General features: G+C 43.6%; 1 protein-coding gene across 1 annotated transcript in view; it reads right to left on the bottom strand.

The window, feature by feature from the left end:
* foxp4 (forkhead box P4) overlaps positions 1–19,308 on the bottom strand; it is a 95,360-nt gene extending 76,052 nt beyond the window's left edge. Inside the window, exon 1 of the mRNA XM_035152123.2 lies at positions 19,184–19,308. The gene's annotated coding sequence lies outside the window, so the exon portion shown is untranslated. The remainder of the gene's footprint in view (positions 1–19,183) is intronic.
* Between the last annotated feature and the right edge of the window lie 856 nt (positions 19,309–20,164).

The raw sequence follows: 20,164 nt of genomic DNA, 5'->3' as shown, positions 1-20,164 counted from the left end.
CACACACACACACACACACACACACACACACACACACACACACACACACACACACACACACACACACACACACACACACACACACAAATAGTCTATAGGATGTAATTTCAGTGATTGAGTGTAATTTACCAGTGTAAGATGAAACCAGAAAGGGCAACAAGATGGATCCAAGATCAAAAACAAACCATACACACTGCGTTGGCGGGTGAAACACACACACACACACACACCCACACACACATTCGCTCAACCTCTGACACACATTCAAAGTAACCTCAAAATGAGCACGCTCACTGCGACTTGTGTTGTTTTAAATGGTAAAAAAGAGAAGATTGTGTGAGGTGCTACAAACTGATGACGTGCATGACATGACAAGAAATTAGTATTTGAATGTTGTCCCACACAAAGTTTCCTTGGGATCACTCTAATCTGCTCAGGTATGCCACTTTCCCATGGCCCACCCTAACCTCAACACTCACACACACATCTATACACACACATACACAGGGGAGATTATTAAAGCGACCTCGTGGCACATGGAGGTTTCTGATGGATTTAACATCAGGAATGATTGTTAACTTTTAGGACTAAAAAGACTTGGAGAGACTCCTGAGAAAAGTGGAGCTCTTAGCCAGACACACGGATCACATGACAACCGGGCCGCAGCAGCAGGGACCCCTGGGAAAACGGCACAATACCATCGCTAAGATCACACAGACTCCGGAGCCGAGCGGTAACGATGCCGTGCCGTTATATCATATTTAGGTGTATGAATATAACAATGGATATAACAGTCACATGTGCGGAGGGCTGAAGTGGATTTTGCCGTGCATATGTTCATCACAGACAAGTAGCTAAAAAAAATTATATAATGACCGTGAAATAAATTAAACCTATTAAGAGGGACGTATGCTGAAGGTGACGGAAGAAATTAATTTGGCTCAACTATGAAGACCCATACCTCCACCCCGCTATAGGATTTCCAACAAACTAATTATCACGCTCCACTTTCAGAAATAATAAGGAAAGTACTTAATAGGTTAGGATTCACCCCTGCATTCATATGTCCATTTAACATCCCTGCTTTCATGCCCACACACTCTTGCCTTAATGCAATTTCATATCCATGATTTAAAATAAAGGAAGGAATTATATTTCAAGTGGCGTGAGGATTAGAATATACAAGCAGTGATATTAAAATACTGTAAGGTCTTCTGTGTGTGCGCAGAGCCTCTCTGAGTGGCTGAAGAGGAGGTAGAGATGTTAAATAATGTTTTTGTCACAGTTTAGGAGGATGGAGGAATTACAATGAAACCACAGATCTCTGATTACTCGTCTCTCACTGTATATTAATTTTGCTCCCTCTCTCCTTTATAGCGGTTAGGAGTTTAATTTTTAAACAGAGCGCAGATATGAAAAAGACCCCCAAGTGTGTGCTCCTGCGCCCGCAACAGAAGTCTGTTTATCTAGTCAGCCATTCGCTCCAATTATAACAACATCCAAATGCAACTATTGTTTCATTTCAAACACTCTTTAAAATTAAAATAACTTTCTTGTGTTTTTATCCCCCTCACTTGCACACTGCGGAATTAGCATTACGGCGCCCGAGGATATGGAGAAAGTGCGCAGTCAAAATGCAGGTTAGGCCAGCTTGGTTCATTACCGGTGCGGCAAAAGTTAAGCATAAAATAAATAAATAAGAACAAAAATGTGAATAAGCCCTGAAGACAGGTTTTATCAATGATGTTTTTCATCACTTATTTTTCACAGAATTTAAATGCAATGAACATTAATCATGCATGTGTGAGAATCTTTCTGTGAACTGCAGCTCAGCTCTCTTTTTCATTTAAAAAACAACCCTCCTGCCCTTTGCTTATTTCTCCCAGTGTGATATGTCACTGGGCTCTGTGCTTCTGTCATTTTGTTCCCTGTGAAAGGTAACAGGGCAGCAGTCAGTCAGACAAAGTGAGCCTGAATTCTGATGAAGTCTGAGAGGATTACTACATGACACTTCCACAGCTCGCACCACAGAGCACATGTTACACATGCACACTGAGAAAATGACCACAAATAATGCCTTTGTCCAAAGGCATCGGCTGAGCTACAGTCAGAATTAGGAAGATAAAAAAAATTACAAATATACTATATATGTATACACACACACTCATAATGGAGAGAGTGAGAGTCTGTTAAGTGCTGTGGTTTTCTATTAAACTCGAGTAAAGGCGGGGGAGAAAAGGGGAAGAGGAGTTCACATTATCTAAGAGAATTCCAATTAACACTCTCCCCCTCAGTAATTAGCTACTAAAATAGCGAGTGAACAAACCCAAAATCCCAACCCTGACGCCACCGTGCTGCCTAATTAATTCTCAAATCAGGAGCATCTGAGGCAGAGAAGAACCTGATAGTTTAGAAGACGGACAGACCGTGCAGAATAAGCCATGAGGAATACTGTTAAAGTATATTTAAAGAAAACATGTCTGTCTGCTGCTTGTGAGTTCACTGTTTTTCTTCTTCTTCATTTCCGCTATGTTCCTGTGTTGCTCTTTTTTGGATTTTTAATTTTAAAAGACAGAACTGTGATAGACTTACTGTAACAGCTAATTAGTGGGTACACTAACAAAAACCTAAACGAGGGGGAAAAAAGTTGTATAAGTGAGAAATGCAAAGAGATATAAAATAAAAGAAAGAGCAAACTTAGAGATCTAGGCTGAAGAAAATGAAGAGAAGGAGGGAGGGAAATCTGACGCGAGGGACAAAGCCAGAGGAGCAGATATCTTTTAGCCGTCTGTCGCTCATTTGCTCCTTCACTGGTCACTTCTTCCACTGTTTAATGCAAACAGATGAGGCCTTTTCTCGCTCTTTTTCCGAATCCTTTTCTTTTTAACGGTGGCTTCTTGGCCTCTGCAGTAACGTCAGTGCTGTGTCTATTAAAACAGCATGTGCCCCAGACTGCTACACACACACACACACACACACACACACACACACACACACACACACACACACACACACACACACACACACACACACACACACACACACACACACACACACACACACACACACGCACATGCTGCAACGCACACAAACTGGTGCTTTTTGGTGAACTTTTAACCTCTTTCCATGGAGTGACATCTGGAGCACGGGGGGTTAAGGTGCGCCTCAAGTTTTTACAAACATCGCCATGTGCAAATATATAACAGACATGTAGACAGACCCTATATACTATCAGACAGCTAGTGTGAGTCACATTTGGATGTCACCTATCTGTGGCCCCTATCAGCGACCGGCACTGATCTATAACAAGACTAAGATAAACTCAATCAGCAAACAACCTCTGCAGCCAGAGGGTGGACTTCAAGATCCCACTGTAATAAAACCAAGCTAATTCATCTGCTTTCCAATATGCACCTCATGGCCTGTTTCAATTAGACACACACACACACTCTCACACACACACACACACAGTGGTTGGTCGACCACAATGTAGCTTCAGCAATATCTTTTAATATGATGAGATACCCATCAGGTAGATTTTACACTGATTTTTGCAGCCAATGCAGTCTCACACATACAAAAGCTTATGTAAACTCAAAGTCGCACACACATAGACACAGTGGCACGTTATGTAAAAAAACACACACACACGCTGTCACACGCTGATCTGTATCTGGACAAGTCAAACCGTGATAAAGTCACTCTACAACTACAGAAATCGATGGAAGTAATTTATTTACCTCACCAGGCAATTTCTGCTCTGTCTTCAGAGAGGAAGAGGGAGAGGGAGAAATAGAGACAGGGAGATTTGGCAAGTATGTGTGAGTGGTGTGTAAATTAATCTAGCAGCAGTGAGATCCAGAGCCATGTAAAGTCCATAAAACAAGGGGAGGTTAAAGCAGCTCACATCATACACACATCAGGCAAAGGTCCAATACCAAAACCACTTCTTGCAGAGAGAGAGGAGATGTGAGACGTCATCTCAGTTCCATTAATATGATGTGCTATCCCTGGATGCCACTAAAAAGAAGGAAAAAAGAACAGTTAAGAGTTCTTCCTTTTTCTTTCTTTCTTGCCTTTTCCCCATTGAAAAGCAACACGGGCTGGAAGAGAGGCCCGTCCACGGTCCTTAACTTTAACTCAATGAAATAAAAGGCACTTAACTAAGCCTCAATGATCGATACAAACAGTGCTGTCGGCTGGTGCTCACACACACACAAATACACACACATGTACAGACACACACTTATCCCACCTCCTCAGATGCTCATGCATATGCATGTCCATTGTGATTTATGCATCCTGGTGGGGGTGCGAGCCTATCTGAGAGCAAGGCCAACACACAGGTCAGCTCATTTGTAAATCAGTTGCCTATTTATGGACGCGTATAGTGTGCGTGTTTGTGTGTGTGTGTGTGCATATCTATGGATGTTTGTGGCTGTAAATCTTTGTGTATGAGCCTATGGGTAGAGGTCACTGGTAGAATCAGGCTCATAATCACTGTAGCGCCTTCATTCATTGTATTTATTGAATCCTCTCCAGCTTCTGCTCACGGTGAGCGTAAATCACACAACTTCTACAGTGCGGGTTGCCATCCCTTCGATGTGTGTGTTCCTAGTCTTGTCCGCTGAGTGCTGACTGCTTCTGCCAACCGCCGCTCTGACCCCGCTCTTTGCAGCAGGAAGTCGCAGAGCTTTCTGACCTCTCTTATTATTCCCAGGGAAGGCTGTGGAAACGCCTTCCCATAAGAAAGACTGTGTATGATCTCTGTCCTTATATGTGCTGGATTATGAGTTAAAATACGACATGAGGTGTTTGGGGTTAAACGTACTTAAATTGTGGCATAATCTCAGAACATAGCCACAAAGTAAAAAAAAAAGTGGATGCTTTCCTTTGTGGAAATTCAGTGGTGTTACTCCACCCTCCTCCCACCTCCTCTGAACAACAGATTTGGGCTAATAGGGCAGCTGCTTGTCCCCCTCCCCTAAAACCCTGCTATGCTGCTCCCCCTGCAACCCTCCCACCCCGTCTCCCTTCCCAAAAAAAAAAAACGCCCAGGAGGAAGCCTGTTGTTTTCAACTTGTTTTTGACATGGCCCTGAATGGAAAAGTTAAAACTGTTGTTCCTCATTCTCTAAAAGATAAAAAAAAAACCTTCCATTTAATTTGTTCACTATTTTCCTTGGGTGTTGCTTATGATAAATCCCCAGGTCAATTAGAAGAGTGCGATGAAAGGAATAAAACCGTGTGTCATGAGTCTGTCTGTTTATCCATCGAGCTGTCGGCCTTTCCTCTTCTGTTTTGCTACGTTGTCAACACAGGCAACCGTCTCCCAGAAATAAACCCTGCATTAGGCTGGCCAGCAACCATGGTCTGTGACGTCATCACTCAAACACAAACAGTTTATAAAAAAAATATGATTTGGAAAGACCACAGCAGAAAATGAATAAGTGCTTGGATATACAAAAAAGGAAAGATGAAAATATTGCAAGCTATTGCAACACAAAAAAAATAACACACACATACTCATTCAATCCCTTGTGGTGTCTGTAAGTGAGCTCATAGAGCTGTTTGAATGGATTGAAAACTACTGTGAGTGCGCAGCCAATCACATGAGACAGCAGGGGATGACCTCCGTGTGTGTTCATGTATGTGTGTGTTTGTTTGCCCGTTTTTGTGTACATGAGAGGAGGGGGTACGAGACGTGTGTGTCCATGTGTGTAACTGGAGCCAAACTGTAAACCATATGCCACTCTGCCACTCTTCTATACCCCCGAACCACACACACACACACACACACACACACACACACACACACACACACACACACACACACACACACACACACACACACACACACACACACACACACAAACACTCATTAACACATTTATATGTACACACGCGCGCACACATACACAGGCTTCCCTGTTAAAAAAAAGCCCCTCCACTTCATTAGGAAAGTAAACACAAGTGCTGTCTGAAGTGGCTAATTAGAGACTAATTACTCCCTGCTCGTTACTAATGCAAATTAGATTACGCTGCTTAACTTCCTCGTGTCCACAACGCTGCTGTTAATTGAGGCCTTTTGAAATTAAATTACCCGCTAATTAGCATATCAAAACCATTAATTCTGAGCAAGGAGGGGGGAAAAAAACAACAACAAATGCCAAGTTTTGCTAATGAGTTTTGCTAATTGAATATGTACGCTCAACACAGGGGTTTGTGCCAGGAATACCTATTCAGCGGATCAGCGTCCGTGTGCATGTGTGCGTGTGCGTACGAGCAGCCAGACAGAAACACCATGCATCATAAGAGGAGCATATAATTAAAGGAACCGTTCCATCTCTCCAAATGCTTTGTCTATATTTCCCTGTGAACGCACGACTCCACTGATGTTCGGCGTGCAGGGTGCGAGGCAGCGGCACAGAGAGAGGGAATGGATATTCATCTCATGATGAGTAAAAGAGTCACTGTGTGTGAACGTGGAGTGGTTGTGTGTGTGTGTGTGTGTGTGTGTGTGTGTGTGTGTGTGTGTGTGTGTGTGTGTGTGTCGTGGTGGTATGTGAGCAGGGTTAGCGTTTGTCCAGGCTCTAAGCCTTCTTTGAAGTAAAGAACTCTGTCTCTCTGCTGCTCCGCTAAAGCCCCGGACCCCCTGCCAGCTCTTTTCTTTGCAACGCCCTCTCTCTTCAACTGGCCCTTCTTCACCTTCGCTACAATACCTGTCCAATTAGGGGAACACACACACACACACACACACACTCAAAGGTACAAATTTTATGGCCACTAGCAGAATGAACAGTCCAATCTTTCCTTCAATCAAAGCTGAATCTGTTTTTGCCTCTTTTCCAATTGAAGAGATGATTTGAAACTTTGTGGATTAGAAATGGTGAGCATATTCATGGCCGTGCCTACCTACTTATGAATACCAGAGGAGCGACACAGAGGAGCCAGGAGCTATTAGCTACTTTAATCTGCTGACGAAATAAAAGATTCATACATCTAAAGATCCATCTCAGCTTTGCATGTAAAACCAGCAGAAATAATGTCATTTTCAACAACTCCCCTCTCCCTTTTTTCCTAAATATCTATCCAATCAGGGTGCGTGAAAAGCCCCATTCAGGTCGACCCTTATAAAAGTTTCATCTTATTACACTTCCAACTTCTCATTTCATTATCCCCATAATGGCAGATGAAAAATAGAATGGTAAAATTGAGAGGTAGCCATACAAAAAAATTAAATAACCATGATAATTAGATGTAAAGATATTATAATTCCTTTAACAGGATGCATAGAAACTGCTGCTCGACAATATTTGCCCTAATTGCTAGAATTATCATATTAACCAGTTACCATTTGAGTAAGTTGATTAAAAAATTGATTATTCGTCTATTTCTTTTAGGAGTTTCTTAATCAAAATCTAACATCCTTGAAAAATTAATTTGAAGCCGTTTCTTATCAGTTAATTAAATCGGGTTGGAAGTCATTTTTTCTGTGCGGCATGATTAGAACGGTTCTGTTCTCTTCTGTTCAGACACCATGACGTTAGAGGGGGAACTTTTCACTGTCTCATCAAACATTCACAACCACAAGAATAGGACTTCTTTGAAGGGCCCGCCGCCTTTTTTTTTCCTTCCAAACCTCTGCCTTTCTGATAAATTGCGCTATACCCAATAGATCTTTCTTTCTCGTTAACACATTCTCATTAACGGACAGAGAAAGCGAAAGGAGAGGGGAGGGGGAAGAGGGGAAGAGAAAAAGGGGAGCAGTGTGGATAGGCAGAGGGGAGGGTGGGGGTGCATGGAGAAGAGGGGGCGGAAGGAGGGAAACAAGAGGTGGGAAAAACAGGGGCAGGAAATATAAAAGAACGGAACCAATGGCAGCGATAAAGTCAAACACAGAAATGAATACACTGACAAATTCTCGTACAAAATGGAGAAAATTAAATAATATAAAGACACACACACGTGCAATGTTGCCTGGGTGACAGCCTTGGGATGGCCTGAGCAGAGACTAAACAACTAAGTCAGGAGCTAAAACAAGACTGACAGGAACAAAATGTCTGTCGGACCAGAAAATGGTCTCTCGCTGTCTTTTTTTTTTCTCAGTTTTAATTTTGTTAATCTGAATGTTAATTTCTTAATGTAATTTTGAAAAATAAATAGTACATGAAAACAGTACTTGACAGGTATTGGCGGAAATTGATTTTGCTGATATAGATAATTGATTTCACTCAGTTTCATATCAATTCAAATGTGCAGCTTTAAAAAGCACACATCAGAGAGCGACTTCACCTCAGAAAACTAGTTTTCTATTTCTGGAAGAAGACTAATTATAAAGCTCTGCCCCTGGGAAAGAAAAGCCACTCTTGAAGGAGAGAGGGAGGCAAAGAGTCCATTCAGCACCAGCATTGGCGGAATATAAGTTTGTCTCACTCCACTCCAGCGAGCAGCCGAGCAGAACCGAACAGCTACAGTGCGCTCCGCTCATCTGTCCATCCCCGGCTCCTCGGGGAGGTATGGAGGGATTGCAGAGGGAGGGAGGGGGTTCAAAAGGAGAATTAAAAGGAGAATCATTGATGATACTGAGTGGTGTGGTGAGTCTCTCTGATTGGATAATGAATAGAATAATTATTCGGGCCCGGCTAGCAAAGTAGAAATCTCAGCTCGTCAACAGCCAATCAACACTCTGGCTCATAAACCAATCAAACCCCCTCCGTGAGGGAGTGTGGCGGAGGTGGTGGTGGGTAGAGGAGGGGTGTTCTGCTTGCTCTTCCAACTGCCTCCCTCCCCATATTTCTCTCCCTCTCTTTTTCTTACAATACAACACTCTTTCTTTGGTACAGCTGCCCTCATCTTTCTCCATAGGAGACAGAGAATTCTCAAAGCCACAATTACCACACAGAACTATCAATTTCCCCTTCAATTAACCCTGTGGGAAGAGAGTGGACGAGGCAGAGGAAGGAGAGAGCAGGGACGGGGATGAGAGATTCAAATTTGGGGGATGAGCGAGGCCACCGTGGTTTGCTCCCTCTCCCCCAACAACCCCCCACGCCCCCCAGTCATGTGTTTGGGATGAGGAGGGAGAGAATTACACCTCCTCGGGATGAACTTGACCTCACCACTGGAGGTCAAACAAGTTACTATACAGCACGGGCCCCCTATCCTCATTACCAGCAAATAGGCCCAGCCGCTATTCCGCTAATGCAGACTGTATGTTAATAACCAGCGCTCGAACCACAGCGCAGCGCTGTCGAAAGCTAAGAGAGAGATAGACAGAGCTGCAGAGCGGCAAGGGGGAGGATGGAGGAAAAGAGAGGAGAGAGAAAAAGAGGGACAGAGAGGCGAGGGGGAGGAATAAGGAGGGGGCGTGAGCCGGGGAGTTGTGTTTCTTAGATCATTGACTGAGGGCCTGCGCCCCGCAACAACGGATGACTGTGACGGCATCCTTCTCTTTGCTCCCCTCTCCTCCTCTTCTTTGCTGGCTCACTTCCCTTCTCACCCACCCCCACCCTACAACCCCTCTCTCCACCTACTCTCGGAGCGAACCCCCTGGGGAGCCGCTTGACCAAACCCGGCCCTCAGCAAAAGTTTTTGCCAGCAAACTTTTCAGAAGCCGCTGCCTGATACCGCAGAGCAAAGCAGGGTTTCACTGGCACTCTCCCTCCCTCTTGTCCTGTTTTTTTTGTACTTTAGTCCTTCCCTCAGTCCCCTCCCTCGTTTATGCTGACTACTTTCCGGGGCCAAACGCACGGTTCCTGACTGACCTTTAGACAAAGGAAACCTGCAGCGGCAGAAGTTGACGATTAGGTCTACAGGTTGCATACGGCAGCGCTGACCTTCACTGGGCAAATCAGCGTTGTGGTGTCTGCTAATCCAACAACCCAAGGGCCGTCTTTGAAGCTGGTAACACAAGTCCTTGTGTTACCAGTCCCTCCCACAAAGAAAACAAAACAAACAAAGTCTGTAATAGTGGGGAAATAATGAGTAAAAATTGTTTTAATCTGTTACTCATTTCTACTTTGTTTCTTGTCATTTGTTTGTTTTGTCAATGACTACGTTTTTTATTCTTTTCTTTTTTGCAGTGTCTTTGTTTCCAGGGACAAACAGGTGTGCTGACAAAACACTGCATTCAATTTCATTACAATCACAAAATAGAAAAAAAAATATTAACACATTTTTCTTACGTTGAAAATAATTATTTGGAAGCGCAAACGCACCAATCAACAAGTTTACACCTCAGAATTATTAGAAATATGTGTGAATGTGCTAATTTAATTGTCCCTGCTTCTATTACAGGAAATGATCTTGCATTAAAAGCAAGCAAAATATTTTACTAAAGAAAAATTATTTTAAGGTTTTTTTCAAGTTTTCAATTTGTCACAAAATTTATTTTTAGTCATGTTATCGCACACTCAAAATGAAGCGTCTCACACACTGGTGAGAGACCTATTGATTGACCTTGCTTTGAGTCTTGTCATTGCAGTCACACAGAATAAAAGGATTCCTATTGAAATGAGGCCTGAGGAGAGGGAGCAAATGTTGGAGGTAAACTGTGATGACAGCTTGGATGTAATGAAGAGGCTGAAGGAACACAGGGCTGTGATAATTAGAGACAACAGGCATGACAAGAGAGGAGAAGAGGAGAGAGGGAGACCCAGTGAAGGAGGAGATGGACGGGAGAAAGTCCAACAGAGAAAGAGGCGAAGGAGGAGAGAGAAAAAGTGAGAGAGAGAGACAGAGAGAGAGAGAGCGTGTTGAGTTGAGTCACAGCGAGTGAGTATCGGAGCTCAAACAGGGAAAAGAGCACTTTCCGTCCACGTACCAGAAGCGGCCCTGGCACCAGCATGTGGAGCCTCATGAGTGACACAGCAACATCTTTCATGATACATTTGTATGACAATGATTAGTGTTTTTTAATGCAGTGTAAAAAGACTGTTTTTGCTACAAACAAAAAAGAAAGGACTGATAAAATTTTCTTTTTTTGTTCACGTCATGTCTTGGTATGAGTCGACTACCACTGTCTGTGGGAGGAGGAAAAAGCGTCTGGGTTTAAACATTGTGTTGTGCCTTTGTAGATACAGCGGGACTGTGAGAATGTGACGGCAGAATATTCGAATTTTTTTCCTCTATTAATGCTAAAAACAATATTCCAATTAATTGTTAAAAGAAAATGTAGTGTACTTTTTCATTTTAAAATTAAATTGATGCATTGAACTTGAACATGAAAAAAAAACTATTATAAAACTTGGAATAATTGGAAAATTACCGTGGCTTTAACCCACAACCTAAACAGAGTTAAAATCAAAGACAACTTTCTAAACTTTTCATCTCTGTTCTTTTTGTTTTTCACCTCTCTCTGCTTTCCTTTCCTCTCAGCCCCGACCAGAATTCTGCCAACAAACAGCTAACGCTGCTTAAAAGGCCAACGGCCCACAGTGCAAACACACACACACACACACACTCTACCTTCTCTATCCTCAGGAACATGAGAGCTGGCTCTAATTCACAGGCTGGTAAAGCTGTGGTGGACAGCAATCTTGATCTGGCAGGATTAGGCTACTTTTATTTCCCCGAGAGCCACAGGGAGGAGGGGAGAGGAGGAGGTGGAGGGAGGTGGGCTGCGAGCGTTTGGGTGGGTGGGGGGGATCTCAAATCCTTCTACAAATGTCAAACAACGACCGGTGACCAGAGGCCGCAAAGATACACAGTCACACACACACACACACACACACACACTCATAAACACTCCTGGAAAAAAATCCCGAAGTGCCACCCAGAGAAGAAACTCATCACTCTCCGTCTCATCAGTCTGTGGACGAGGGAACGTGGGGGCAAAGAGGGGAGCAAAGGAGGAGGAGGAGGAGGAGGAGGAGGAGGAGGAGGAGGAGGAGGGGCAAGGGAAGGAAGGGAGGGAGCAAAAGAGGGAGGGAGTGAGAAGGGAGAGGGGGGATTACACAATTATTCAGATAACAGCTGGGAATAATCTAGTGGCAGATGTCTCTCGGTCAACAATGCCCACCGCACACGGGTGTGCATGTGTATGCACATGGACACTAACAGAGTTTCTATACCCAGCGAGCAGCCGCAGAGAAAAAAAGAAAAAGCTGCGGCGTCCGAGGAGGCAGCGTGAACTGCTCCAAAACAACACAGACGTTTTGAGAATGAGCTTCTGGTTCAGATGAAACAATCTCTACTACCTATGACAGTTTTCTCCTGAATATTGAAAGTTCAAAAAAATAAACACACGCTCTCTGCGGGATGACTCCACCAACAGTTGACTGAAAAGCAAAACCTTAAACCTGAGGAATTCTGTCCGAGCAGAAGAGATGGAGGGTTCACCCGTCACCCACTGATTGACACTTAATTGTAGCTGAACACACACTCACTCACAATAAGTGTACACACATGCAGAGCGCAGCAGCATCCAGCATCTCCAAGACTCCCGATAGTGGCTGTAGCAGTCACTATCGTGCCCTCCTCCCTCCCCTCTCTGAAAGGCCACTATAGAAGCCATAGAGTCTGCACCCCACTGAGCAAATCTGTACAGTCTCTTCACCTTGAGAGACACAGCAGAAGGAGGAGGAAGAGGAGGAGAAAGCGGGGGAGGACAGAAGTTGAGAAAGACGGAGACACACAGCTCACGTCGTCTTTTGCGATGGGCTTGATGATATTTGTGAAATGTACTAAAAATCCTCCCCGCACATAGACATTTCTTCCAGTAGTTTTGGAAAAAGTAAATTCAGGCTCTTTTCCTCTCTGACATTAACAAGTTTTTATGTGAGGGTACATTTCACGGAAGAGGAAAAAGGAGCGGCCCGAGCGGCGAGAGCGAGCTCTGTCAATCTGTCAACCCAGGCAGCCTATTGTGATTTGGTTTAACACTGGTTAACAGCTCGTCCTGTCAGGAGATGGATCATCCCACAGCGCCTCACATGCTAATAGCTTAAGTAGGCATCCCATGTCCCCCGGAACTAATACCACAAATACTAATACCATAAAAGAGCTGTGCACGCCAACGCTCCAGCATCACTTTCGCCTGCGTTAGCCAACATCCTGATACTTTACGGATTAGAAAACATAATGAGATGCATTTAAATGGTTATTACCTCACTGGGCCAGGGATGGTGAGGAACAGGGACAAGGAGAAAGGATGGTTGAAGGAGTTTAAATAAAACAAAAAAATGCTAAAATAAATCTGATATACGGCAGATCTGATAAGTGCAGCCAAAAAAGAGCATTAGAAATTAGTAAAGAACTCTAAGGTGTTATGATTGGCCACAGTTTATATTAGGAGCTCAGAAGAGTGTAAGATGTAAAACTTATTTGATTGCAGTTGGGTTTATGGACCTGGAAGTTCATCTCTCCTCCTCCTCTGTGAATCTCAGCGTTTCATCAGAGCGCTCACTTGTCCGCTCGGCAGATTTTAATGCCGCAGCACCACGGACAAGCGAGCACCCAGGAGCTGTGTAACGCCTCTCTACAGTCAGACGGTTTATGAAATGTGCAAAATGTGCACGCGTGTGTGTGCGTGTATCCATAACATTCCGAGTCTCGCGCTTCGCAGCTGTCACCTACCCTTCACAGCCATCTTTTCAATACACATTAAAGCAGCGCTGCAGAAAGTTTAGTCACACTGTTGTTCTGAGCGAAGCTTTCCACTGATCTGCTCCCTCGGTTCCCCCCAGCTCGATTGACGGCTGCCCTGTCAGTTTGTCGCAGCACTTTAGAAAACACCAACGGCTCTCTGATGAAGTGCTTACAAAAGGTCATAGGGTGGAGGCGATGGAGAGGAGGGGAGCCGAGACTACTGAGAGAGGGAGGCAAGGGAGAAAGGAAGGGGAGACGGGACGGAGTGAAGGAAAATCCATAACACAAATACAGCTGTCAGAAGCAATGCAGAGTTAGCAGGGGACACAATGAGCGATGAGAGCTTTTTCATGAAGACGCTCCGCTGGAACACAACAGGCGCGCTCTCAGTTCCTGCACACTGTTTTCCTCTGACCATCTCGTGTGCTCCACCTGGCCGTGCCACTGACCCCATGATCCTCTGCGACTCTCACTCTGTGTCACTGAAATCCAACTGGTGAGATCTGACTGCCTTATTTCACGATCTGCCCCAGACTCCACAGCCACAGCCCCCTCCTTTAAACTCTCCACTCCAGCCATGGCCTCAGGTGCCAAGCGCACTCTGGAGAGGTTGATCTAATGCTTCCTCATGCTATAATGACCCACGCCTAAAACCACTGCACTGTCATTTCCCTCGCTTCATACAGTCGTTCACTCTTATGCTCTATCTCTCAAACTCTCTCTCGCTTCCCCCCCTTGCCCATAGGAAACCGTCTCTTCCGCTCTGAGCCGTCCGCTCACTCCCCCCCCATGCACATCCATCAGCTGTTAATGGGCCAGTGCTGTACGGAGCTGGAGGAACATCTCTGCCTCCCATGCAGGCACCCCCTCTCACATATGTAGAAAAACTCATCTGAAACGCACAGACATGTTAATGACCACAGGCTAAAACCACTGTGTCAGGCGAAATGATTACCTTATCAATCAGAGAGAGAGAAAAGTGCATGAATCTTAGAGACGCAATATGCTGCTTTTCACCTCACGTGCAATGACAGCTAATTAAAAAAAGAAAGAGGCAAAAGAAAGGGCAGAGAAGACAACCACTCTCGCTCACAGGTGGTCAACTTTCTACAGACCACTGCAGGAACCTCTCTCCTCCTTCCTCGTCTGCTGTCCTGCAATTCTCTGTGTGACACCTCCTCCTGACACATCTCATCTTAGAAAAATGTGTGGGGTTTATTTTACGCACACACACACACAGAAAAACACACACACTCACACAAGTATTCAACCCTCAACTTCAGCTAAATAACCGCTTCAATTAGAACCACATGTACAATCAGGCCTCCGTCTAAAGCAATGTGGCGGCAGCTTCACTGTGCCGTCAATCATTTCAATACACAACCCCCCACTTGATCACTGACCATGTACAATAACACCTTCATTTAAACCATTAATATGTCAATTAGACTTCATTAATAATTTTCTTAAAGACGTAACAAGCTATAATTGCTGCTGTAATGGTATTCAGTGATTACATATGGACGTGAGTGGATTTTCTTTTTATATTTCTGAAAAAGGAGCAATTTTATTTCATAGAAAACAATGATACACTAAATGAAACAATGATGGATTTGAACCCATAATTACACAGCAATTTAAATCTATGATGTTTCCACATTTTAAAGGCCAACACACATGTTCAGTTCAAATACGCACACCCTGCGATAACGGCAGCTTCAGGACCAACACTTGAAAAGAAACCATTTAAAAACAAGCTTTCGCTCCCAGTACAGGAATTTTTTTTTTTTTCTCACTTTCCTCAAACCCCATTTAAAGGATATCGGAAATTTAACCATTTCAGCTTTTAATGCACTAAGTGAACCCGTGAGTATCTATCATGGGTCAAACCCTACATGTATAGCAGTGTCGTATACGGGTGCTCTTCAACATCACTTTGGAGCCAAAAGCCCACTCAGACTTGTGGGTTTGGGATGGCAGGAGGGTTTTAATGAAGAGAGAGGCAGAGATGGAGAGACGGACACGGCGAGCCATGAAAGCTACCGACGCACAGGACATTTAAAACTTCAAATACTGTCCATTTTCACTCAAGCAGGACAGGTGAATTGAGAAAAAAGCACTCTGCTATACACACATTCCCACACTCAGATATATACACTCTTCCACACATACGTTCACATGCGCTCGTGCAGTGAGGTAAGGACTCTCTGAGTGAGTTTATGGACTAACACAATCATGTTGGTGGCTTTTAATCCTGCTGAAGGGGTTTTAAAGCACATGAGATTCATAGCCATTATTGCCTGTCGCTAGACGGTGTCATACAAGTCCAGAAACACAGCCGCACACACATGTGACCGAGATGAAAAAAAAAACATTTTTAAGTAATATGTCAGTAAGCATAAGAGAAACAATTGTCTGGTGGAGAACAGAACCTGAAAACGATGAACATCAGCAGTACATGAGAGAGTCTCACAAACAATGAAAGAAAACAGGACATGGAAAAAAAAGACACAGCTGTCGAGAGTAGGAGAAAAAAAAACCAAAGAAGGAAAAGTGTTGAAGCAGGTCAGATGAAAAAAGGTGGCAATACTGAGGCAAACGCACAGACACGAATACACAAGAGCCGACAGGGAACAGAGAGTCAATCTGTCTCTGACACCTCTGGCTTCCTGCACATTCTCTCTTTTTTCCCCAAATAAGCTACTTCTGCCTCTCAAATACTCTTTTGTTTCATTGTCTCCTATTATATTTTCATGAAAACCCTCTCTCTGATGTGATACCTCATCAGCAGGCAAAGCACCACACAGGAACATTAACTTCACTGTGACTTTACACTCTTGGTAAATGCTGAAAATGTTTGAGGATAAAGAGACATTTAAAAAAAAAAGTGGTCTCCCTGTGAGCTTCTTTTATAAGTTTACAAGTGATTATCAGTGTAGATATTTTAAATATAAATGTACAAATAATTCTACCGTAAAGGGTATCAATAGTATATTGTACCGACCAGTCTTTAGACTGAGACATCTCAGCTGCTGAGCTTTCAGTGAAGAGAAAATCATTGGCTGAAATAGGCACAAGTACAAATTATGATGATTAATCACATCATCGTCAATTTAAAAAAAAGATAGAATCAACTTTAAAAGTGACATTTTTCATTTTGTATACATTTTAAGAATTTCAGCATATTTCAAATAATAGATAATAATAGAAAATATCAATATGAGGATTATAGTCAGCTCACAATTATGTAAATATTTCATTCTTATTTAAAAATGTAAAAAGGTATAACATTTGCATATAAAACAAATCCAACCTCTTATGTCTTTACTAAAATGAAGAAATGTTAACAATTACATTTTAAATAAACCAACATGTGGCTGGGTGAACATAAAAAAAACATAAAAGTGTTTTTTTATGAAAACAACTTAACGTGCAATTAATTAATCTATGAGAAATTAACTTTTTTTTTCTTTATATCAAGCTCCTGCAGTCACCACAAAAAATACCTGCTTTCCGCTCTGACACCAAAATATGTGACAAGGTCATAAAACGTGATGAAGAGCTTTTTCATTCCCGCTGGATCTTCTATTAAAGTGCAATTAAAAGTGTGTCATCGCGGAGCGGAAATGCCACCACATGCAGAGGACGAGGGAGGGGAGGAGAGGGGAGGAGAGGGGGGAGACACAACAGGAGAGAGGGGACACAGTAAATAAAATTCATTATGCCAAATGCCCCGGCGCCCATCAATCACGGGGGCAATAATGCCCGTGTCATGGTGCGCACCCACACGGCCCTGTATGCTTTTCTCTCAATGACAGACAACTAACAGCAATTAATTGTCATTTCATCTCTCCCTCTCTTTCTCCCTCTCTCTCTGTTTTTTGGTCTGCAGCTTTCCATCACGCGGGACCTGAGTCCATCTGACATGCGGGGGATGTTTTGGCTCATGTGGGATGAGTTTTATTATTAGAGAAGAACACCAGTAACTTTATTTCTACAGCACCTAAGATGATGCTGCCGAGTTAAATTCATTTAGGCGAAAGAAAACTGTTAATCTCTCGGTTATGTGTTGTTTAAAAAATATATAACACAGGTTTAGTTGAAGTTTTTTTTCTTTTACTCTAAGAATGAAAAACCTCTTTGGAGTATAGGCCTATATTCCTTTAGTCGGTTTACAGCACACACACACAAAGAAGGAAACGTGTGCCATGCAGAGGCTCCTCAATTTTCTAATTTATATCAGCTCCAAACCAGTGGAATAATATTTGATATTTTACTATTAATATGATATATTTTCTAATGCAATCAGTTTAATTTAAGAAATATATATAAAACACTAACATGGCGTCACAGTTCTCTTATAAAAGCTGTCAACCATCCTGCAGATTTCATCCGTTTGATATTAACGTTAAAGCCGGAATTCTAACTTTTACGCACCAGGAGCAACTTTTCCTCAGCGTCCGTCTGTTAAATCCTTCACCTGCAGTTTATTACTGTTATCTGTTTTAATCTGGTCGGATTATAAAGAGATAAAGACACAACCCATGCAGCAGGACCCAGTGAGGTTCAAACACCGCGGCAGCAATTTCCAAAAGTCAAAATGGTTTGAAAAGAAAGTATTGTGCCCTGACCTACTGACCACGTCCTGCAGAAAGCTGATTTTTTTTTTCTCTCTTTCCTCCAAAAGACAAGGAGTCTATTATCCTCACCGAGGACTCTGATGTTTCATTTGTTATTTTCAAGAAATTTAAACTAAAATTCTGCTCTTTAAAACCGCGTTGATCGGCTCAGTTAAACAGGTACAAAGCGATAACAAAGCATCGAAAACGATTCTCAGGCGGGTGCGTAAAATTATCACCACATAACCTGCGTCGGTGTTTATTATCAAAAATTAACAAGGGGGACACGGTGTTTTAAGTCGTTTGCCTCCATTCAAGTCCAAACCCGGACATCTCATTTTATAGTTAGTCCAATAACCATGTGAGGAAGAAAAACTTTTTGTTTGTTGTCTCACGAGCGGAGACTTTGGTCAGTGACACTTTTTGCAGCGAGCACTGGCTCCTCATCCTGCGAAACTGCGCTCTGATCATTTCGAAACGTTACATGGTACATTTAAAAATATCCATCTGAGATAAATGTGGATTAAAAGAGCGCGTTTAAAGTGTCAAAGAGGTGAAACTTATTCCGCTGTGGATTTACTCTCTGCTGCGTGAAATGGACAAGATGATTACAACAATAGTTGGAATTTTAAAACGTGGCTGGTGAGTTCCGCGTTTCAACAAACTCTCCAGACAAAAAGACTGAAAGTTACAGAGCAACACGGTGAGAGGGAAGTCCGACAGCGGAGAAATGTGAGTGTGTGTGTGTGTGCTCCGCAGCGTAATGCTCTAAAACACCCCAGTTCGGCTGACTTGGAGGAGTTTCACAAACAATGTGCGATGAAAAGTTGGATGTTTTGGAGTGGTGAGCTGCGGTGTGCAGCAGCAGAGTTTCAATGGAGCCACAGAGTGAGGAAAGAGTGAGGGAGATTAAAAGAAGGGAAAAAGCGGTGAGGAGGGGGGAAAGAAAAGGAAAAGTGTAGCTAATGCATCAACCTGTTCTCTTGTTTTCGGAAGAAGTCAACTTTCACGCCAGTGGTTGGACCATGTGGACAGCCCGCTTCTGCTCCTCAAACCCCCGGCGCGTCCACTCTCTCTCTCTCGCGGCGACAAAAGGGGGGACACAAACCGACGGGACGAAAAAATAAAAATAAAAAAAAAAGAATGGCAAGAAACAAGAGAGGAGAGAGAGACAGAGAAATCTAGGATCTAAGACCGCAGCACCATTACTTTAGACGACAAAGCGTGCTCGTTAGTCCTTTTCCTTTTTCCCTTTTGTGTGCGTCCGCTCTCCTCGGAGTGGCCCCTCTGGAGTGAAGTCAGAACAATACTGCCGCTAAAACTCTGGCACTGTGCGCAAGTTGCCAGGGAGAAAGCGCGCTGCTTCCCTCGTCTTGTTTTGTTGCGTCTTCTCCCCTCCGCTATCTCTTCAGGACACTTCTTCAGCGCGTAAAAGCTCTCCACCGCTCCTCCGATTTTGGCATCCCGGTCTGTTGCTTGCTCGCTCGCTGGGAATCAGGGTTGAATCAGTAGGGCTGTGCGTGTGTGTACGAGTGTGGAGTGTGTGTGTGGAGTGTGTGTTGCAGGGTGGGCAGTTTGCTGCGCTACCGTAATGCCTCTAAAGCAGGTGCGCGTTTTCACCGCTGCCCTATCCTCGCAAAGCCCTGGCGCACAATAGGAAAACAGCAGCCGGCGAGATGCATGTCTCCCTCTCTCTCTCCCCCGTGTGTGTGTGTGTGTCTCTCTCTGTGTGTGTGGCTGTGTGTGTGTGTGTGTCGAGGGGAGGGCACTGATCTTTTGACCTCTCTTTGCATCCCGACTGAGTTGTGCTATTGTGGAGGCAGAGAGGAACAGATGTTAGAGCCTGCACTGAGTTTGAGCTCAGAAACTGTCAGAAATAAAGAGCCATCACCCAAAAACAACCATAGTCCAGAGTGATGCACTTGCCTTTTCTACAATTTTTTTTATGCTTTTAAA

The sequence above is a fragment of the Hippoglossus stenolepis genome, chromosome 3, assembly GCF_022539355.2.
Source record: "Hippoglossus stenolepis isolate QCI-W04-F060 chromosome 3, HSTE1.2, whole genome shotgun sequence".
Lineage (NCBI taxonomy): Eukaryota > Metazoa > Chordata > Actinopteri > Pleuronectiformes > Pleuronectidae > Hippoglossus > Hippoglossus stenolepis.
This window is presented reverse-complemented; position numbering and strand designations above follow the sequence as displayed.